A 24,803-nucleotide genomic window follows, 5' to 3' on the forward strand; every position below is an offset into this window, starting at 1 on the left:
ATAAGGCAGTTGTACTAATAACAATAAGGGGTTACACTAGTAATATAGGGGCATAATAAACAGTGATGTTAATGAAGCATTATGAACACACTAATACCACACAACAATCACTCCATCTGAAGCAACACAATGTTCATCCAAAACGCAGTCAACACATTACCATTCAACATAGAATACCATTCAATGCGGAATATGTATCGAATATTTATGGTTGTAATACATACTTCATTCATGGCACTCACCATGGTCATCTCAATCTTCCATGAAACACAGACTTTAAAGGTCGTTCAATTTTCTATAAAACACAGAGTATACTCCGTCCAACACCATGCTCTAGTAGGAAAGGTTTACGTGCATTCAATGGGCTCCAGCAGACCACATTTTCACTACAAACACTAGGCATAGGAAAGTGCGGGAGAGTTATCTTCATGGAATGAATCATCTCATGTTCAAAATGCAGAGAGGCCACAAGGCAGGAATATGCCTTGCTCTGATACCATGTTAGACACATACATGGCAGAAACAATAGATGAATGATAAGCATGAGAGTGTATCTATTATTAACAAATGATATACATTTATAGTACATTCACATGACCTTTGGTTTCGTATTCCAAGGTCTCTTGGACTTCCTTAGACTATTCAGCTTCCACACCAACCCTTAGAGGATTAAGTGTCCAACAGTATCACTAAAAGAGCACACCTTGTCACCCACATGCTAACGGGACAATGGAGGCATTCAACAAAGTGCTTGAAAACGTGTTGACCAAGGTATGAAATTCTCAATGAAGTGATTGGCACCTATGCATACCTGCAGTATTGTGGGCTTATCGGGCAACATGCAAGAGGTTAATGGGATAGACACCCTTTAGGCTGGTATATAGGGTTGAAGTGGTGATGCCTATGGAATACATCCTACCTAGTCTATGCATAGCAGCACTCAGAGGTATGACAGATCGCAGAGCCCTGGTAGAGAGGCTCACGCGGTTGGATGAGCTGGAAGAAGAGAGATTTGTGGCTAGATTTCATCAACAGGTCCAAAAGCAGTGTGAAAAAGAGTGGCATGACCATCATATTAAGCTGCGTATCTTTAAGGTGAATGACTTGGTGTTTTTGTATGATAGTAAGTTTGATAAATTTCCAGGGAAACTTAGAATGCATTGGCTGGAGCCATATGTTATTAAGGAGATTACCGATGGTGGCGCGGTCCAATTGGTTAAGTTGAATGGAGATCCCTTCCCAGGAAAAGTGAATGGCAGTCATTTGAAGCCATACATAGGTGGCCTGGCCATCTGACTAGCCGATAGAAGCATAGTCTTAGTGCTCCAGGTAGCTGAAAGGAGGCATGGGACTATAAAATACATTGCCCGAGTTGGGGATGTCAGGACTGTGTGAAGCAGCAAAGTGTCACAGGGTCCGCAACAGCGTAAAGACAACTATTCTAGCACGCAGGTCCACTGGAAAGTGACTGTTAAATCCATTATTCACGATTTAATGATCGGTTGGAGGCCAAATGGAGTGGTCGACAAGATTTAAGGTGATATTTATGGGCTAGATTCTTGAAAATCTACCGACAATCTAGGATTAATGGGCCGAATGTGGGGGGAATGGTCGAATTCAAATTCAAAAGGCCCTATAAATTACAAGTGGTTGTCCAAAAAAAACACTTGGCATTTTGAAAATTCAGTTGTTGCACTATCAAGTGTGTATGGACCTTTCGAATTTTGAGGATTTGAGAGAAATTTCAGTGTTTGAAACATTGCCGAAGGAGACGCAGGACCTCTTGATGAGAATGATGTCGACATCTAAGGAAGTTGCACAGGAAATTGCAGTAGTAGAATCCACAGAGAGCGCTGGAATAATATTTGAGGTCCCTAAATCACCCAGAACACCGAGACCAAAGAAGGATAAGAAGGTTATGATCCCGATGTGCGTCTCACCATGAAACCCACAGAGGACCAAGCTCACCTTGCAGGAAAAGGGGAAGGCCATTAATCTAGAGGTCGATGAAGAGGAACCTGAAGAAATCCTGGTGGATGAGGAGGATGAGGAAATGGAAGTTGAAACCCAGGGTGCAGACCCTATTACTAGGCTCCCAGAATATGTTCCTCTGTGCAAGCGCAAAGCCAAGGTGCTGAGGACATAGACGAGAGCAAAATATCCATGCAAACCCTGTTTCTCCCAGATGATATTTTTTTTGAGGGGATGCACTTAGGATGAGTTCCTATCGTAAAGTTTGAATATTAGGACCTCGCGGATCATGAGAAATTCCTGCATTTAGTGACGGAGCAACTAATGCACCGATGGATTGACGTGATGGCTAGAATGATTGAATTGGATCTGCGAAAATGGCTCAAGGGTGTAGAGAAAGCCAGGTTGCTAAACCTGCTCTGGGTGTCGCATTACCACCATGCCCCAGTGACTGTCTTCATCATCAAGTAGCTGCTCTGCTTGGTGCATGATGGGTGTTTATGGCTGGAGGAGCCCATTCCCATCACAGACCACTTGATTCATCAAATCACATGGCTACCTTACTCAGGGGAGGATCCAGCCAATATTTCAGAAGGAAAAGGTGGCGAGTTGGCCCTCGCAGAAGCGATGAAGAAGAAGTTCAAGTTGGAGAAGAAGAAGTGAGGATATGCCATCTCCAGCATTAACAACCCTGCAGTCAAGGTTGTGACACAAATACTAGCAGGGAAAGTGATGCGAAAGTGTCGCGTAGATGAGGTGCCCGCACCTGTGATTGCACTAGTGGCCCAATGCGTGGAAGGAGTCCAGTTCAACTAGGAAAACTATCTATGTGGTGAGTTCCTTGCAAACTATCGCAAGGCACAGGAGCAGGGAAAAATGTTTCACTATGCATGGCTCCTATTGTTGATCGTACTGGTGGCATGGGAGTTTCCCGAAGATAGCCAATTCCCTTTGATCGCGCTGGACCTTCCAAAGGTAGCTAAGTACACTTCACTGTGGGTGACCAATGATACAAAGTGAATAAAAGAAAGCAAGATATTTTGGGTTTTAATGGAGATGAATATCTAGATGGGGATCAATTGCAAGCCACGGTTGTTGCCCATAGTATACGCCAGTTTGCATAGCTTTACAGAGTTCAAAGCAGATTTCCACAATGTTTTTATGAGGGCACAGAAGGACCCTACAAAGACATGGCATAACCTACCATACTTGGTGACTGATGATGTAATTTTGGCAGTCCTTGATTCTTGGCCACTAGAGTAGCATGCTCCAGCTGGCTCCGCGGTGGAAATGGACAAGTCCACTGTGTAATGCAAGAAGGAAGAGACAAAGCTTCGAATGGCATAGCCGGCGAAGAAGCGCAGAAAGGAGGAATTAGAGGCTAAGGCCCAGGCAACACACAGTGCCGCGAAACTGGTAGAACAACAAAAAATAGGAGGAGAAGAGCGCGAAGGACAGAAGTCACCTTCACCCGGAACTGAGGTAGAAACAAAGACAGAACAAGGTGGCACAGAACCATAGATGACATCCACCCAAATCAAGTGTCCACGACCACAAGAGCAGGTAGTGCCACGAAAGAAAACAAAGGCATCAAAGACATCTTTTGACCCAATCACCCTCATTGAGGGGGATTTGCATGATATTGGTGAAATGGTGAGGGATGTCACCATGGAGGCCCTCCAACAATTCGAAGAACAACAGCAGTTGGTATTGGGGGCTCTCTAGATAGAGTTACAGGAGTTGCAGGTACGCACTCCACAGGCTGGCACAGTGTCCACCAACCTCGCGATCGGCACTTTAGCTATTGAGGAGATGTTGCACACAAGGGTGACCAACACGATAGTGCTACTAGATGGGGCACTTACTACAGAGAAGGAGGCTAACAGGCCCATGGTTAGAAGTTTGAAAGGGGTAGGATTGAACATGGTTGCGCTCCCTCGGGAGATGCTCTACCTCTTGCAGGATGGAGTCACCGTGGAACTCAGGGCCTAGGAGAGTCACGCTCTACAGGTGATGAGCGAGCAGTGCATCAACATCGAGCAGTTGGGCCTGCAGCGCAATGAGGCAGTGGAGCAGAACAAGCAAATAATGTAGGTAGTGGAGGAAGCTTACCGAATGGTCCCAGAGTTGGACATTCAAGCAGAAGAACCGATGGAGGTGCACGTCCACAAGTTAGCCATAGGGGTGCACAATGCTCGAGCAGAGATGGCCAGGGTTCAGCTAGAGTTGAACCTGCAGATTGCAAAATTGCAGTTGAAGGCGTAGCCTTCAACTCCGCCAAAAATCCAGGAACAGCATACCACCGTTGTTACAATAGTAATAGCAGTGGTTGATATTGCAGTGGCAGACTATATGTAGCTTTTTGAATAGTCATTCGAGGTCCTAACCACCCTGCAAGAGGACTTGAATGTAGAGCGCCTAGAGATAGAGGCACACGAGCTACAACAGAGGTATGACAAGGTAAAAGGGACTGCGGAGACGGTTGCCCTTACATAGAGGCTCGTACGGATGCAGGAGGAAAAGGCACTCAAGGAATAGGTGGATGTCACTCAGCATAAAGAAGAAGTCTTAAAAGCGCACCTACAACCATGGATAGACGAGTCTTATGCAATCACATTGAGGGAAAACTTGCGAAACTACAAGCATCTCAGCAAAAAATTCAAGGCAGTAATTCAGCAACAGCCACCGAGCAGTGGGTGGAAGAAGTCCGGCAGTCGGCTGCTCAATGCGTTGCCGAAGTTGTGATGATCCAAACAGAGTTGGGAGGTCTTCGCACGAAGATCTCCACACCTGCAGAGTGACTCGAGGGTGAGTCACAATGTTTGTGTTGGGGGCCTATTGGGCGCGAGATCCCCGAAGGGAAGTTTTGGGGCTTAAAGCCCATATTTTGGTCTAATTTTGTAATCCAAATGTAAAGACTTCGCATTTTGTGGTTGCAGAGCCCGTAGATGTTAAAGAGTCATAGGGTTGTCTGCCCTTATTTTGGAAATGTAATGTTGGTTCTTGAAGATCTACCCATGGTCCATGGACCATGGATTGTATAAATAGAGCTAAGCTCTAAGTAGTTAGAAAAAATTAATTAAGATCGAACATGTATGAGAGATAGTTCTAAAGTTGAAGTCTAATTTTTGGGTCGTAGCGTAGGTAGAGGCTCTACAGCTAAGTGCGCAGAGGCCTAGAAGTCCGCAATTGAGTGCGCGGACCCCTCTAGCTAAGTGCACAGGGTGAGTCGAGTCTGTAATTGTTCAGAATTATCGATAAAGAGAAGTATTCTACAATTTTTGCATCTTTATTTCCTGTTTATGCATCTGTTATATTGGGTATCAATTTTACTTCTAATGCTTATATGATGTGTGAATGTATGTAAATATATTGGTTAAGTGAACACAAGTAAGAACATCCGTTTACGTGAAGCTAACTAAGATCTGTTAATAAGATAAGTAAGACACTTAGCCTAGTTTGGTAAATATCACAATTCGCTTCCCTAGCAATGCAAAAGTATATCAGCCCCTGGTTAGGGCTGCCCAAAAGCCGATTATATCCTTTCGCGAAGGTACTGAAGGGTGAAACAGAGGGCTAAGCAACCGGCATGCAGGCAGGTATAGCTGAAATAAACCAACATCACAACCATCTCAAGGGTGTGAAAACTTGGTTCCACCATGCCCCCATACCACTTCAGGTGAGACTTCAATCCGCACTCTGCGGGCTGATGCCAAAAGGGCCAGTAGTGTAGGGATTTGTTTGGCTAACTAACGTTGAACCTGGGTCAAGCCCCCACAAGCCAACAGATTCTTATTGAGGAATCCAAGAACTTCCCAATACATCTAGAAATTTATGCAACCCGCGATAGGTGAGCCGTTAGTTAGTATTGAATACAACTTGAGAGATATGGGATGAAAAGTACTTTGCTTTTAAACAATTTTCATATAAATAATAAGAGATTATTACAACTTTGTTGTTTTTCAACAACTTTTATCTAGGGTTTAGTAAACAGATTTATCATCCTCTCCTTTGAGCAAGGTCCTACTCAGAAGGTAGAGTTGGTGAATGCATCTTCTTTGTGTTTCATTTGCACCTTGTTAATGTGATCTTACATTTTTGGCAGTTGTGATTTCTTGTGCTATTTACATTTAGTAGTAATAATTTATCTTTCATATTATGATGTCATTAAGTTTATTCAACACTATTTAGTTTCATCAGCCTTACGAATGAATTACAAGAGTTTTTATTTCCTCTTAATGGTTTGTTGTAGATGATCCCTTTTCAACCAATGTGCAATGAGTAATGGTCTTGGTTTTCTATGTTAAGGAATTACATTGTTTGTTTTGGTCCGCTATATATAAATAGTTATGCAACATTCATATATTAACATAGTTAATCTCAATAAGAAGAGATTGTGTAGTTAATCATAGTTAATCTCAATAAGAAAATACTTTGAAGTTGCACACATAATGCATACAACGTTGAAGTTCACAAATCCAGATTGATAGTTTTTATGTGCCCACAATGTTAATTATTGTGTAATTCTATTGCCTATCACTTTTTGGCACCATTGCAGGATAATTTCTAAAACTATATGTTGAATTTTCAAGTGCAATAGATACAAGCACAAATTTCTGAAATATTGATAATTACTTCTAATGATGTAGATATTCTTTTATCACTTCCATTTTATCATTAAGAAATTACACTTCAGAAATTATACCACAAATGCACAAGGACACTAGGGATCACAATGCACAAAGAGAACACAATATTTACCCTAGGAAAAACTAGATGGGGAAAAAACACAACCTTTTCCTTAGATAAATTCTTTAGTTCAACAAGAGATACACCTAATTCTGCTAGTCAATATGATGGTTAAACTAACCTATAGTGTTATGGTCAAACCTAGTCAACCAGACCTCTTGTCAAGTCAATCTTATTCCCAACAACCTTGGTCCTATCTGATTTTCCTAGGCCAAAATTTGTCCTCCCAGAATCTGCCCAAAAACTCAACCCTGCTACCCAAAAATTACTTCCCATAAATTCAACCTACTACCCAGAATATGTGATCAGGTGCTCAGTATTTAGCTCAAACATCAAAGTGCTCGGGATCGCTCAAAACCTAAACAACTGTGTCTATCTCAGTGATACAATCCCAACGCAACTTGTTTCACTCAAAATGAAGCTCGTATGAGGAAGATATTGTGTTCTGTCCACTTTGCCAAACATAAGAATTTTGCAAAAACAAGTATAGTCACTGCACAGTCAGTTGTCCGTACTGCTGACATGGCAGGTGACTGGGCAGGTCAAAGGATTGGTCAATGGCTAATGTGGTCTCGCCAAGTGGTGCAAGCTGGCTCGTTTGTAGTGTGGTGAGTTGGCATTAATTCATAGGTTGGGGAGGACCAATGAGAAGAGGACATGTGGCAAGCTTGGAGGCCGCCACATGTTGCTCCCCAAAGGCTTCGCATCAGTGTGCGCCATGGAAAAATTTTATGGCAGGTCGGGGAGTCGAACGCGTGACCTACACTACACAAGCCCAACACATAACCACTACATCACACCTTTGGTTCTTAACAATTTATGGGTGCAAGTTCTATTTGTTATGTTAGCCTTTGGAGTTTGGAGGTAAACCATTAGCGGTAACCTCGGTATGTGACCACACTATTGCATAACCGGAGGATGGAGGCTAACCATAACTGTGCACAATTAGCATTGACCACTATTAACCCCTAATTAATCCAATTTTATCCATAATTAATGGCACAAATTAAGTTGGCGAGATTCTTAGTGTTCCAAAAAATTTGGAATTTTCTCCAAAATTGGTGGAGTTAACTGGAGTTTCTCTAGTTTTAGTGGAGATTTCCTAGGAGAAACTGTTTTGGCCATAACTTTTGCAATTTTCGACCAAATTGGGCTCAGAAAAAGTCATTCCTAGATGATTTTGATGTTCTGAGCACATTGAAGTAGGTTTTAGGAGCAATAGAGCATTGTAAACATCACTTTTTTCCATTTTGAGCTAATATAGAGGCCCAAGCCATGGAAGCTGGACCAAGGAGATATAGCCCAGGAGGGGTGAACTCCTTCATCAAAACATCGTGTTAAGTGTTCAATTTGATGCTTTGTTGTATATTTTTTTGTTGTTATTCAACACTCGATTTACATGTTAATTTTCTCATGAATTTAACATAAAAACTTGACAAATTTACCTATTGCATTCATAAACACCATAAAGGAAACCTATGCACATAAAGCAAATGATGAGAAAAATAACATAGCAATAGATCTTCAACAATAGATCAATTTGGTATCATAGCAAACGTTATTTTCTTGATTGCTTGAGTTTTGTGCAAGTAGGTTTTTAATGGTTGCAAATTTGTGATGCTTACAAGGTTAAAGTTGCAAAGAGGAGAAGGGAAACTATTGGTTGCAAATCCTGAGGTAATACCCAAAAGAAGGAGAGCCACAAGGCCACAATCTCCACCCAAAGTTTCAATCCCATCTTCACTTGAAGAACCTCAAGTTTTACCTTCAGTTGAGATTGAGGAGGTACAAGCAGTACTAGAATCTGAGCTCAAATCCAAAGCCATCATGTCTGGAGCAAGGGAGACTGAAGGTATTTTAGAAGAGGAATCATTCAAGAAAGATTTCTATGATTTAACTGACATGGTTAGAGTCATATATGAAGATAGGAATACTAAAATTGTTGGAGAGAGTTCTAGGTCCCCACATGGAGATGGAAGCTCAGAAGATAAAAAAGATCAAAAGAAGGATTCAAAGGGTAATGGAGTAAAGCCTGCTCCATATCCACCATATTCATAATATTCCTCATCATCCTCATCATCACAAACAACATCATCTTCCACTTCCACCACAAAAACTGTTCATACTCATTCAAAAACCCCAAAAGAAAAAACTCCCTTACTCAAATTGGACATTAAGTTTGAACTTCCCATGTACAATGGTGAGGTAAATGAAGAAAAGTTAGACAATTGGATTCGATAATTGGAGGTTTATTGTAGAATTTATAACCTTCAAGAAGATGACATAAAAATCCAATTGGCTTCATTGAGGCTAGAAGGAGCAGCACTAGTTTGGTGGGAAGCAAAGACTCAAGAGGAAATGTGAATTCATGGTAAGATATCCATTTCTTGGGTTGAATTTGTTTCTTCAATTAAAAGACATTTTTATCCTTTAGCCTATATGCAAAAATCCATTATGAGTTGGCAAAATTTTAGGCAACTCAAGGGCCAAACAGTTCAAGACTATACCCAGGAGTTTAGGAAAAGGGCTTTGTTGTTAGGAGTAAACTTGAATTCCCAAGATACTCTCTTGAAATATATTGGGGGTTTACATTCCTACTTAAAACACATAATCCTTATGTTCAATCCAAGCAATTTATATGAGGTATGTGTGCAAGCCACACACCTTGAAGCAAGAGGAAAGAACATTCAGGAAGAGGGTAGTAAGAAGAAGCCATTCAAGGGTAAGGAGAAAGAGAATGGTGGAAAATGGAAAGGAAAGAATAATGCAAGTGTAAAGAAAGAAGGGGAGAAAACTATATGCAAACATTTTTCCAAAGCGGGCATGATGACACCCACTATTGGAAACGACATCCTGAACTAAGGCCTAAGAAACCAAACAATATTAAGGGAAAACAAAAGACTACCGCTACCACACAACATGATCTTGGATCCGATTCTAGTGATGAGACCAGGATTTCAGCCATGGTCACAAAGGGAAAAGAAGTTATATCAAGCACTAGTTCCTCACATAGTCATAAAAACACTCCAAATGAAGAATGAAGGATAGAGTTGTTCCATGTAAGGGTAATTTCAAATCATACAAATATTAATGCATTATTTGATAGTGGGTCACAATCGAACTTAATTTCAGAAGACTTGGTCAAAAATATTAACCTTGAAATGGTACCTCATCATAAGCCATATCCCTTGGGTTAGATAGTCAATAATGCAAATTTACAGGTTACAAGGAAATGCTTATTCAGGTTTGCCATTACTGAAAAATTCATTGATGAAGTTGAGTTAGATGTAGTTCCACTTGAAATCTCAGGAATCATTTTTGGAAGCCCATTTTTGTATGAGAGGAAAGCGATATTTTATCGCCATGAGAACAAATAGCAATTGCTTAAGGATGGAGTGGAGTATATTGTGAGATCCCATCACAAAAAGTTAAACATTTATTTGGTTAATGCACGACAGATGAAGAGACTAGTAAATGCAAGTAAAAATTTTGTGCTTCTCATGATCAAGAAAAAGAATGATATAGATTATGAATATTTTGAAGGTTGTGATGATAAGTTAAAATCTGATTTGTTTGATGTGGTAAGCAAGCATGGCGAGATGTTTCAGGAACCAACTAGGTTACCTTCCAAGAGGGGAATTCAGCATGAGATACAGCTGCAGCAGGATGTTCCACTTCCAAACATTGGCATGTATCGCATGTCGATCATGGAGAGTATGGAAATCAAGAAGAAAATTCAAGAATTGCTTAACAAAGGCATCATACACCCATATAATTCACCATGTGGTTCACCCATTGTTTTGGTGCCAAATAAGGATGGGACTTGGTGCATGTGTGTGGATTTCTGTGCACTGAACAAAATAACGGTAAAGAATCATTATCCACTCCAAGAATTGATGATTTGCTTGATCAATTGAGGTATGAAAATTATTTCACTAAGTTAGACTTATGAAGTGGTTATCATCAAGTTAGAATAGCTAAATAGGACATTTGGAAAACCACATTTAAAACTAAACAAGGATTGTTTCAGTGGCTTGTTATGCCTTTTAGTATTACAAATGATCCAGCTACTTTCATGAGAGTTATGAATAATGTATTGAGACCATTTCTAGCTGATTTTGTCATTGTTTACTTAGATGATATTCTCATATTCAACAAATCCATAGATGAACATGTCATGCATGTGAACAAAGTACTTGATGTCTTGAGAAAAGAATAGTTGTTTTTAAAGATGTCAAAGTGTGAATTTGGCAAGACTTGTTTAGTGTATTTGGGACACATTGTTGGAGGAGGTGAGATGAAGATAGACCCCTCAAAAGTTGAGGTCATTGTGAGTTGGCCCAAGCCCAATATAGTTACAGAGGTAAGAAGATTTCTAGGTGCAGCACAATATTGGAGGAAATTTATTGCTAATTTTTCTTCCATTGCAACTCCACTACATGCATTGACTAGTGTCAAGAAAGTCTTCCATTGGGGAGATGTACATCAAGAAGAATTTTATGCTTTAAAACAAAGATCAATTTAGCACCGATATTGGATCTTCCAGATCTTAGATAGCCATTTGAGATTCAAACGGATGCTACTGATTACGCCATGGGAGCCATTCTTATGCAGCATGGTAAGCCCATTTCATTTAATTCTAGAAATTTTAATGGTGCTATGACTAACTATCCCACTTATGACAAATAACTTTACGCATTGGTACAAAGTGTTAACAAATGGAAACACTACTTGATGAGGAAGGAGACCATTATCCATACAGACCATCAACCATTGCAGTACTTACAGTCACACTCAAAGTTGTAGCAATCACGACACTTAAGATGGATGGGATTTCTACAACAATTTCATTTGGTTATCAAATACAAAAAGGGAATCTAAAATAAGGTAGTTGATATGCTTTCTAGGCCTATTGTAAATTCATCTATTATACTCAAGCACAATTATGTTTTACATGAAAGTTACATTGAGCAATATGCATATGATAATGACTTTCAAGATGTGTATGCAAGCTTGAGGCAAGGAAACCAAATTGAAGAGTTAGATTACCATGTACATAACAGTTTGTTGTATCACTTAGGCAAGTTATGTATTCCATGGGGAGAAAGAAACAATATCATAAGGGAGGCACACACTTCATTGATTGTTGGACACTTTGGTGTAGGCAAGACAATAGTGAATCTCCAAAGGTATTGTTATTGGCCACGCATGTTTGATAATGTATCTCATTTCATTAGAGGATGTTCTTTGTGTGCAATAAGTAAGCCTAGCAATAGGAAACTAGGATTGTACACTCCACTTCCGGTACCTTCACATCCATGGGAGAGTATCTCAATGGATTTTGTAGGAGGTCTTCCATTGTCAAGGAAAGGTCATGATTACTTGTATGTAGTTTTAGACAGGTTCAACAAGATGTGTATTCTAATGCCATGTAAAAATCAAATTACAGCTGAACAAAAAACTCATCTTTTCTTTCAAAATATTTGGGTTCATTTTAGTCTTCCTACTTCCATTGTAAGTGATCGAGATTCTCGATTTGGTGGGAATTTTTGGTAAAATTTGTGGGACATGATGGACATTAAGTTGAAGAAGAGTACATCAATCATCTGCAAACAGATGAAAAAACCAAGGTACTCAACAGGACATTCATTCATCTTCTTAGAGGATATTGCAGCAAACATCCCAAGTTGTGCGATGAATAGTTGTATTACATATAGCATGCATACAACAAGGCAAATCATTCTTCCACAAACACATCACCATTTGAGGAACGTTTTGGGTACTTGCCAAGATCACCATTGGACTTCATCTTTGAGAAACATGTCACCATCAATGGTCATAGGGACATCAATAAGGTAAGGAAGTTCAACGTGCAAATTCAGTTGATACATCACACAGTGCAAGAACAGCTTGAAAAAAGTCAAAGTAGCTATAAGGAAAGGCATGAAAAAAACTATGTCGATCGTAAATTTCAAGTTGGAGATGAAGTTTGGTTATATATTAGAAAAGAGAGACTTCAAGGGGAAGGTAAAAAGCTGAAGCCAATCCATTATGGTCCTTTTAAAATTATGGAAAATATTGGTAACAATGCATTTAAGCTAGATTTGCCTCCTTATATGCAAATATACTCTGTTGTTAATGTTGAGAATTTGAGATTGTTTGAGCCTCCTTTTATTGATGATCAAGGAGAGCATGTTCAGCTGCCATCAATAGATGATTTCTTGCCAGAATATCTTGATGAACTTTAGTAAGATCTCATACTTGATAGAAGAACCAAAACTTCAAAGAGAGGGAATGTCGAATACCTTTGAGTGGGACTCAAGGGACAAAATATTTCTAAGGCCAAATGGATGTAGATTGAGAAGGTGAGGGAGTTGTACCCTCACCTACTAAACAATTGATAGTGTCTTTTGGGGTCCAAAAGGCTTCCAATGGGGAGGAATGATTAGGTGATCAGTATTTCACTCAAAAATCAAATTTCTTAGAATCGCTCAAAACCTAAACGACCGCATCTGTCTCAGAGATATGATCCCAACGCAACTCGTTTCACTCAAAATGAAGCTCATATGAGGAAGATATTGTGTTATGTCTGCTTCGCCAAATAGAACAATTTTGCAAAAAAAGGTACAGTCACTGCACAATCAACACTCTGTACTGTTGACGTGGTAGGTGACTAGGCAAGTCAAAGGGTTGGTCAACGGCTAATGGGGTCTCACCAAGTGGTTCAATCTGGTTAGTCTACAGTGTGGTGAGTTGGCGTTAATTCATTGGCTGGGGAAGACCAATGAGAAGGGGACATGTGGCAAGCCCGGAGGCCACCACTTGTCCCTCCCCAAAGGCCTAGCATCGGAGCACACTGTAGCAAAATTTTATGGCATGCTGGGGAGTCAAACTCGTGACCTACACTGCACAAGCCCAATGCATAACCACTACACCATGCCTTTGGTTCTTAATAATGTATGGGTGCAAGTTCTATTTTTTATGTTAGCCGTTGGAGTTTGGAGATAAACCATTAGCAGTAACCTCAACATGTGACCACACTACTGCATAACCGGAGGCTGTAGGTTAACAATAACCACATGCGATTAGCGCTAACTGTGGATTAACCCCTTGTAATCTGATTTTATCCATAATTAATGACGCGGATTAAGTTGGTGGGATTCTTGGCAGTCCGACAAATTCAAAATTTTCTCCCAAATTGGCGGAGTTAACTGGAGTTTTTCCAATTTTAGTGGAGATTTCCTAGGAGAAACTGTTTTGGCCATAACTTTTGCAATTTTCGACCAAAATGAGCTCAGAAAAAGTAATTCCTAGATGATTTTGATGTTCTGAGCACAATGAAGTAGGTTTCAGGAGTATTAGAGAATTGTAAACATCACTTTTTTCCATTTTGAGCTAATACAGAGGCCCAAGCCATGGAAGCTGAACCAAGGAGATGTAGCCGAGGAGGGGTGAACTCCATCAAAACACTGTGTTAAGTGTTCAATTTGATGGTTTGTTATATATTTGTTTGCTGCTGTTTAGAACTCGATTTACATGTTATTCTGCTTATGAATTTAACATAAAAAAATTGACAAATTTCCTTGTTACATTCATAAACACCATAAAGGAAACCTATGCATATAAAGCAAATGATGAGCAATTGTTTTTAATTATGAAGTTGAAATTAGCACAACAAAACTAACATTCAACAACAGATCAATATTCCAATAAAGTCACACATGCGAAGTCAAGGGGGGAGAGAGAGAGAGAAATGCTAGAGATGAATTTGTCCTTCTTTATCTTATTCATGCTTCTTCTTCTTCGCTTGTATGCCCAAAATATGTATTATTGTGAGAGAGATCGAATGGTGCCTTGTGGAGGAGTTTGAGTGCCTTATATATAGTGTTCTACCTATCTGAATGGGTGTCTCTTCACTGGGGCTGACTTGACTTGAAGGGGGAATGACTTGACAAGTTTGGAGCCAAAAATTCAAAATTCAAAATTCAAAATTTTCTCTTTTGAAACCAACATGAAGAACATGTCTTACATTACTCTTTTCAAGGGATAATGAAACAAAGAACATAACTTACATTTTCATTATATATTTCAAAGACTACAATATAAATTATGAATACCAACCATAGCTACAAAATTTCAACACTATAGAAGTTGATACTTTTGAGATTAGCATTTGCATTGTAGAGGAAATGCAAGGCTAAAGGTGAACATTCACATTTAAGTGTGCATTTGTGCAATGTCTTTGTTTTACCAATTCAATGAATTTCCTTAGTTAGAAGCTTGCATTGTTGTAAAATAAGTTAGGTCAACTGTATCCCCGGAACAATTAACTTTGATGCAAAATAATCAGAAAGTAGTAGGCAAGGGAAAACACCATAGCTCTAGGGATAGAAATACTTGAAAATTCTAAAAAATCAATTGAAATTCATGAGGCAAAGCAAGAAGAGTCATTTGGGAAATTCATAAGATAATATATGATATGTGGTCTAGACAGGGCACATAAATTAATAAATGAGATCATTGCAATGGTGGTAGGGAGCTCTAACAAACCACAAGGGTGGCCAAATCAGAATCTTTCGAGTCTTCTTGTACACCTTGGGAGTTTCTGTCTTTGGTTAACATGGCAGAAGAAGGGGAAGCAGAAAGTGTTGGTTTCCAATTTCCTATTCAAAATCAGAGGAGGAAACAAAAATAAAGAATATTAAACTCAATGTCCCTCCTCACATTAGGGGAATTTTGAGGTCTAAAATGGGCCTCCTAAGGAAATTATAAAATAATAGTGGAAATAATAAAATAAGATTAGATATCATCAGATTTTAGAGGGAAAAAATAAAAATTATTTTTTAAACTCATATTTTCAACTGATATCCCTATGGGTTTTCTCAAATTTAAAGTGGTAACACTCACTGGATGCATAATTTGATTCCTCATCCAAGGAGTACCCATGTTGCATAATTTCGATGGACCCTACCACACGAAAAATGAGAAATACATGAAAATTGTGATTGCAATCACGTTTTTTCATGTATTTATCATTTTTGTGTAGCAGGGTCCATTAAAAGTATGCAACATGGGTACTCCTTGGATGAGGAATTAAATTTTACATCCAACAAGTGCTCCCGCTCGAAATTTGATTAAAACCTTAAGGAGATAAGTTGAAAATACGAGTTGAAAAAATAGTTTTATTGCTTTATAATTTTTTAATCTTCTTACTCTTTTACTCCAAGAATGGTGAATCATCCCCCATGGTTGACATCATCATCTTGAATCTTATTGGTTCTTATAAAGTTTATTTTGGTTGTACATTTTTCTTAGGAGGCCCATTTTAGACCTCAAAATTTCCCTAATATTTCTGCAGGTTTACTACAAAGGACTCTTCTACCTTCTTGTTTGAGTTTCAAGTCCTCTTCCAAACCTATGACTAGGCGATTTATGCCCAAAATTTAATATATTTTTTCATTCAGCTCGAAGGTTGCAATACTATGATGATCCATGAGTCTTGATAGAAACAATATCGATACCTAGGAGCAAATGAAGAAAACCTACACAAAAAATAGTTAGGCCACTGCAGGGCTAGGGATACTAGAGATGATATTTTCTAGATGACCCAAGGTGCAGATGATACATTGGAAGATTATTCAGAGAGGTTCCAATTCAACTGCAAGGGAGATACCAACTTCAAATTAGATCAAAACTCCCTCAAATTACTACTCCTAAGAGGAGTTAGAGATTAATGGATGGAAACCTTGAACTTGTTTGCGGCTGGAGAGAGGACATATCCTAGCTCTTTTATGACGAGATATAGGAAGTCCTTAGAAATTACTCAAAGGCCATAAAGGTATTGTTGTGAAATCATTAACTGTGATATTTTGGTTATGTAAGTTGGAGATTGGAAATTTTTCAGAAGGCATGTATTCTACATCCATTGGGCATGAAATTGGGCACAAAATAGGTCAAAAATAAACATAAAGAGGTTGAGAAGACCTTTGCATTGTTATGTCAAAAGTCTACAAGGAAGCATGCTCATCATGAATGTCTATTGAACAAGGCGGAAGATTTTTTTGGGCAAAGTTAGTGTTTCTACAAATGCCTAACCCTCTATACCTAGTAGCTAGTCTAGAAACAACAGACAAAGTAATTCATTGCTTTTTCTATAATCAACAAATAAGAGGAGGAAAAGAAACCAACTTGTAGCTTTCACTTGTTCCCTCTCTCCTTTGACCGATTCCACTGCTCCTTTCCGTACTTAACTCGCTTGGAAAGTACCTGCACACAAGCCGAGACAGAAACCCATCAAATCATACAATAAAGATCTGTTAATTAAACATATCATAGAATCCAGAATACGATATACATCATATAAGAATATGAATGGAAAAATATTTGAATTCTTTATTAATAAAAGGAAATATTACAACCCATGAATGTTCATGCTTGATTTAGTGTCTTCCTTCCAGTTTGGATCCCTTCTCTCCTCATGAAGCAACAATTCGACATCATTACAATACTCTTACTAATCTCATTCAAACATCATTTCCTTAGCTCAAGAAGTTTCAACCTAGACCAGTCTTTGAATGATTGGTCAATTTATAGCTGGATGGAGGAAGTTAAGCCATTAATGGCCTTCATGAATGCTTTGCCAAATTTGGGAAGTGGTTCCATGGAGGAAGGGATAATGGATTGAGGTTCATTCATCCTCTTCCTCATCCAAATGCGAGCTCAATCAACTTGGAAACTTCCAGAAGTATCCATTGGATGAGGAATCCAATGGATTCATTTAAAAAATTTGATGAATCTCGCTCAGCGCAAGTGAAAAAACGCTAAGTGTGCTGCAGTGCACCCAGTTAGTGCAATTTCTGCATTGCATGCAGCCCAATAAAAGGCTACTTGCACTGATCTCCTTAGGGACACTTTTTGGATGAATGGTGTCATGGAAACTCTTGGGAGGCAAGCATGATGTAGGTTGACCTCATTATGGAATGAAAACAACTGAATTAGGGATTGATGGACCCTAATAGTACTGATCTGGAAGTCAGGATTGATGTGCCCAAATTGACCTGTAACAGTTTCCCCCTAAAGCATGAAGTCGAAAATAAACATGTCGAGTGAGATGCTTTACCATTCGGAGAGAAGGTTTTGAAGTGGAAGGTGACCTGCATCAATTACAATACAAATATCATGATAATTTGATTTTTTCTCATGAACTAGTTGAGGGAAGGCATACCCATGCTCAGCTTATAAACTTTCATTACATGTACAAATATAGTCATCTACAGATATAGACCCATGAATGTAAGGCCATTTGTACATTTGATATAGTACTCCTGAAAATATATCGTAGCCCAGATGGATGAAACTAGATCTGGGGTCTTCAATCTCATCCAATCTTCACTCAATGTACAAGTCTAACCATGTGAATAAATGATCTGAAGTCGAACATGGAGAGACATCATCTGATTACCAGCCAATGATGTAAGCTGTTAACAGACACGAGAGGAATCACCGATAATGATAATGACCCTCAAGGTACTGTAGTACATTTCGCATGGTGTGAATAAATGATTTGATGTTGAAAACCATACAAATTCTTTCAGTCGAAGGCCATTGATGTCAACCTATCACTGAAAGCGAGAAACCTGCCATTGATGTATGAAAGCCTCAAGGTACTAAAGGGGTGTTTCTAAGTCAATTCCTTGGATGATTTTTTGATGTCGACAAGAAGCGACTTGTCGCAGGAGGGCCTTGATGTATCCCACATCAATGACACGAAATGAGGTAAATGATTTTGGAGATGAAACATCAACTGACGACACAAGGTTCAGGAATGGCAGGCATGAAAATGAAGGTTTATTGTATTGCAAAGGATAAAGTTTTGAATTGAATGACTTCTCTTGAACATATCGGCGACACTAAAGTGAATTGGTAGCATTGACCCAAAATAAAGTGATGGATGGTATGATAGACCAACGGTGTGATAACCATCAGGCTGAATGACCAGACCCACATAATCATGGTGATGAGGTGAAAGTGTCATGTTCAAGAGTGACCTGCTACCATAAAGTGTTCTCGGCTTTTTCCCATTTCCCCAGTCATTTCTGACCAGTACCTCTTTATTTTTTTTCAAGCTTGAGGAGGATAACATATTCTTGTTGTATAATTCCACCCTTCAGGTGAATCCATCGCTATTTGATGTTTTAATGAGTCTAGCGAAGGTGAAATTTGGTCTTGTCTAGATGGACAAGTCTGTCGCTATTTAATGTTTTTTAACGAGTTTAACGACAAAGACAACTCAGTACTTTTCATGTTTAGATAGTCCGAAAAGGGACTAAAATGAAACCCCACAAGTTCTTTTTCGTAAATTTGTCTCTCAAGTCTGAAAAAGCATAAAACAATATAAGAGAGAACCTATTGATCATGTTTGACCAATGAGTACCTTCTTTGTAGTTAATCTATCTCAGCCTGAAGAAGGGGTAAAACTATACTGAGTAGATATCGATTCTAATCCATTAACGAGCTAGAAATGACAAATGCTTGGCAATCTTTTCATATTTATAGAGTCTGAAAAGAGCTTAAAGAGGACTCCAAGGGGGTTCCTTTTTCGTTTTTAACAAAGCTTGAAAAAGCGATAAAAGTTTGCTTTGTGGTCAAAGATGTTCAATTTACACATAAGCACGTCATAACTGCATATCAGTTGCTAATCCTGCTCAAGGTATCATCAAAATAGATTAAAAAATACATGTTCATGGATTAAATAAATGAAAACCAATGTTTACTCGATTAATGTGCAAGAAATAAACATAAAAATTGGTTCTTACCATTCATTTTCACCATTTCATTTTTACCTTTTGATCTCTGGAGCATTTTTTCCTCGAAGTTCACCAGTTGATTGTGGAGGATTCAACGGATCATTCCTCGTGCTGTTTGGATCAGGTAGGATCTAATTTTGTTCTCTTTCATTTTATTCTCTGTTTTAGTTAGGAAAGATTTTAGGGTTTTGAGGCCCCTAGGGTTTCATTTTCTAATTTAGGGATTAAAATGGTAATTATATGGAGAGAACGAGAGCATGAAGAATAGGATATCATAGCCTTGAATAATCAGGGAATAGTTGAGGCCCTAAGAAATTGTGGGTTACTCAAGTATTTCCAGTTATCCAACATGCAGCAACAGATGGATCTTCTATGGTTCCTTGTTCAATCACGGGATTCGACTGATAAGTATTTTCACATTTAGGACAAAGAGGTCCTTTTTACCATCGATGATATATACTTCCTAACTGGACTGTTGAGGTGGGGTTCCACCATTTCACTAATAGGACTTGCCCTCGGGGGCGGACCAGTGAAAGATTATGTGAGCCAGTTATGTAGGCAGGGTGCCCAACCTAGTAGAGACGAAAGGATACTTATCAAGGATGTTAGTGATTTACCGCTAAGGATGACCCTTTTTAGCATTGCCAAATTGGCTGGTAGTGTAACACTTCATTTGGCTAACAAATCATACATGCAATATGCTTTAGAATGTTTAGAGCCAAAGGTGTTCAAGTGGTGCTGGGTTGTCTTTTCATCTGTGAAAGAGAAACTGGCCAACATGAAAAGAGGAAGGATCAAGAATTCTGGCTATGGATCGATCGTGATTTCTTTTGCCCTGGAGAGAATTCCTCTCTTGCAGCCACAACTTATTTCAATGGGTGTATCTGGACTGAGAGACCCATGGATGCAAAGGTGGACAGATCTTATGGCTAGGCATGGTGCCCATTCTTCGATCGTATTTACCCCTACATTCTTTGAATGGTTCAATCAACAGGAGATGGCCTTTTCATAACATCCATATTTAGGAATGGATTTCTGTGGAAATCCACAATTACCACTACCCATTGGAGCAATGTGGGGTGCTAATGGCAAATTGTTTGACCAAGTGTTTTTATAATTTTAAAGTTTTTTCATTTTTTGTGTTTTCTGATAAATTCCAAGACTAATTTTTTTTCTATATATACAGATATCAGACCTGTTCAACCTGTGGGGGACCCACGAGATGTAGCCGGACCAATACAGAGACCTATAGGGAGAGTGATTCTCTGAGACTTCGATTTGGCCGAGACTCTGGCTGAATTGCAAGATCACATAGAGGGATTAACCCTGGGTATTCCAGATGTTCGGATCGAGGAGCTACCTATGCGACTGTAGCGCCACACCATTGGTGTACCAAGTCGTTGGATGAGACTCTTGTGTATGATAGCACAGGCAGTGACTTGCTATCATGAGCACCACTAGTCTACTTAGATGTTTTTTCTACATACATTTTAGTTTTGGGTCAGATGACCAATTTTTTTCTTGGACACAAACTATTTGTAAAATCTTTTTACAATTATCTATTTTACTTTCAGGGTTTTATTATGGTTTAGTGATGTAATCCTATTTAACTGATGATGCTAATTGAAAATATTTACTTTACATATGTTGCAAATGTCTATCCAACACATAATTTGCTAAAGAGTCAGTTAATGTGTTTAGATTTCTGGAAATATGTTGATATTGAATAAACTCAAAATACCTTTCCAAAATACAAACTCTAAGGAACATACGAAGAATTTCCGGGTTTCGGATAGTATAAATGCTAGTAATTTGTAGTACAACGAGCTATGAGTCCAGCCTAATGATGATTTGATGAATTCCAAGTGAAATGGCATCAGAGAGAATTTCAATCAACGCGCTATACTCAATGATATTGTTTGTCAATCGACCAATGCAAATCCATCTAAAACTCATTAACTCGCCACTTGGAGCGAAAATAGACCATGCTATAGAAGATAGGTTCTGCGTACTACGACTGCACCATCGGTGTAACCAACAAATGGTTCTGAAAAGTTCGACGTCTACAACAAATGCGAAGTGGATTACTTAACCAAATAAAAACCCTAAAATAAACACACTCACACATGTAATCCAAGCATATTTACATGAGTTTTACCATACTTAATTAAGCATAGTAAAGTTTTAGATACAACCCATTTCTGGGCTTAGACAATGGAATTCTGTCATAATCTACTAACTCATAGGTACCTTTCGTCAAAACGTGCTTAACAATATAAGGGCCCATCGAAAGCGTTTCGAATTTTCCTGCCCCAACTTTATCAGACTCCTGATCGTAAAGCAAGACCAGGTAACCTTCTGAGAAGACATGGGGCTTGAAATTTTGATCATATTGCACCTTTACCCATTTCTTGTGCACTTCATTAGCCAATGCAACATCACGATGGGTTTCATCCAGATGGATTAATTCCAAGAAACATGCTTCTTCTTCAGAAGTATTAGGTAGCAGTTCAATTGCGAGTTTGAGTGACAAAATTTCACATTGAATTGGCAAGAATGCTTCCAAACCATACACCAACTGAAAGGCTATGAATCTGGTAGCATTTCTCACCAAGCTCCAATATGCCCACAAAGCCGAGTACAGGATTAAATCCCAATTTCGTTTATGGACTCCAATCATTCGTTGCAACATGCGCTTAAGGACCTTATTGATAGCCTCAAATTGTCCATTAGCTTGCGGATAATATGGAGTAGAACTATCATGTGACAGTCCTAATTTGGCAGTCAACTCAAACATCATGTGATTGCAAAAATGCAACCCATGATCTGTAACTATGACCTGTGGTACACCAAACCTGGCAACCACATGGTTGAAGAAAAATAATGTTGTCGTTTCGCTGTTGTTGTTTAATGTAGGCATCGCCTTGGCCCATTTGGTAAATTAGTCAACAGCGACTATAATATACCCATGCCCCCCAGTTGAGGTGAGGTTACATGTCATAAAATCAATGCCCCATTTAGCGAATGGTCCAACAGCGACTACTGGATGCAAAGGTGTAGGTGGTAATCTAGCTTTTTCATCAAATATTTTACATGCATGACAACTTCTGACAGCAATTATGAAATCTTTGAATATTGCTGGCCAAAAGTAACCATCACAAAGAATTCTTTGTGCTGTAGCACATCCGGATACATGTCCACCACAAGCACCTGAATGAAATTCATTCAAAGCTTTCTCGGCCTCCTCATGAGTGAGGCACCTACGTAAAATTGTATCGATACCAAGGCGATAAACTGTGTCACCAACAATCAAATAATTTTTGGCTTGGTATTGGATATGTCGTTGTTGAGAGCGAGAGGTATCGGGCCAGAAAGCTTGGGATTGGAGATAGATCAGTATATCCCCATTCCATGGATCATCAATTTTTTTAAATGAATTCATTGGATTCCTCATCCAATAGATACTTTTGGAAGTTTCCAGGTTGATTGAGCTCGCATTTGGATGAGGAAGAGGATGAATGAAACTCAATCCATTATCCCTTCCTCCATGGAACCACTTCCCAAATTTGGCAGAGCATTCATGAAGGCCATTAATGGCTTAACCTCCTCCATTTAGCTATAAATTGACCAATCGTTCAAAGACTAGTCTAGGTTGAAACTTCTTGAGCTAAGGAAATGTTGTTTGAATGAGATTAGTAAGAGTATTATAATGATGTCGAATTGTTGCTTCATGAGGAGAGAAGGGATCCAAATTGGAAGGAAGACACTGAATCAAGCATGAACATTCATGGGTTGTAATCTTTCCTTTTATCAATTTATTCTTATATGATGTATATCATATTCTGGATTCTATGATATGTTTAATTAACAAATCATTATTGTATGCTTTTATGGGTTTTTGTCTCAGCTTGTGTGCAGGTACTTTCCAAGCGAGTTAAGTATGGAAAGGAGTGGAGGAATCGGTCAGAGGAGAGAGGGAACAACTGAAAGATACAGGTTGGTTTCTTTTCCTCCTCTTATCTGTTGATTATAGAAAAAGCATCAAATTACTTTGTCTGTTGTTTCTAGACTAGATACTAGGTCTAGAGGGTTAGGCATTTGTAGAAACACTAAATTTTCCCAAAACAAATTGGTGACTCAACTGGGGATCAATCCTATCCCTTGTAGTAGCTTATCGATCTCTTAAAGCACTTTGACATATTGTACCTTCTTTCATTTATGGAATTCAAGTCTAAATTCAAATTATCATGATAATTGGAGGATGAGGGAAGATCAGAAAGTAGTTCGGCAAATACGAGAGATTTCTCTGACTTAGACTTAATGAATTCCAAATCAAATTCCTGCAATATAACTATCCACTTAGAATATTTCCCCCCCATCAATTGACGTGACAAAATATATGTCCTAGGGTTGCAATCGAAGATAATTGTAGTTTTACGCAGGAGGATATAGTGATGAAACTTTTGCACAGCCTGAACAGCTGCCAAAGCTAACTTTTCAACATAAGAATATTTCCTTTCTATATCATTGATATTATGGCTCAAATAATATACTGGATGTTCTATTCCATCTTCTTCTTGGACTAAAACCATTCTAATGGTTGTATCTGCAGCGGCGAGATATAGGTAATAATGTTCTTGATAGTTTGGGGCATACATTAATGATGCTCTAATCAAGGAATCTTTAAGAGCACTAAAGGAAGCTTGCGCAACCTAATTCCAATAGAAGGATACCCCTTTCTTCAACAGATGAGTAAAACCTTTAGCCATTTCAACATAGTTTGGAATGAACCTGTTAGCTACCTATACCAATAGGTTTCATGTTTCATGATTAGCAGGGGAAGTGCCAATATGATCTGCTTTGGTGATGCAAAGATCTCATATTTTGGTGAAAGACACATGTTTACAGTTGGTTGATGCTGCCCCACTTCTGAATGGGTGATCCAACAGTCTAAGCTGGGTCATGCCATGCTTCAATTTTTTGTTGTAGATTAGAGAAAGAAATATGTCCAAACAGTTCAATCTTGGCAGATGAAGTAGTTAGGTAGAGAATGAAGGTTCCCAACTGTTTAATCTGGGGCCTTGGAAGCAATAAGGCTAGCCTTAGATAGAAAATCAAAAGAAAAGCCAAAGGAAAAGAAAAGGCACATAAGGGTTTGCAAGTCTAAGTGCACCCTCTTTGAAGTAACAAAACATGCTAGGCAATAGAGTGGGTAGGTAGATGGGGTTGCAGAAACACGATTGAGGACATTTCATTGGCCCAAGCAAAGGAAATACA

This window comes from Pinus tabuliformis, chromosome 3_2, assembly GCF_031772625.1.
Source record: "Pinus tabuliformis cultivar Carrire ecotype Pingquan chromosome 3_2, CPIR1, whole genome shotgun sequence".
Classification (NCBI taxonomy): Eukaryota; Viridiplantae; Streptophyta; class Pinopsida; order Pinales; family Pinaceae; genus Pinus; species Pinus tabuliformis.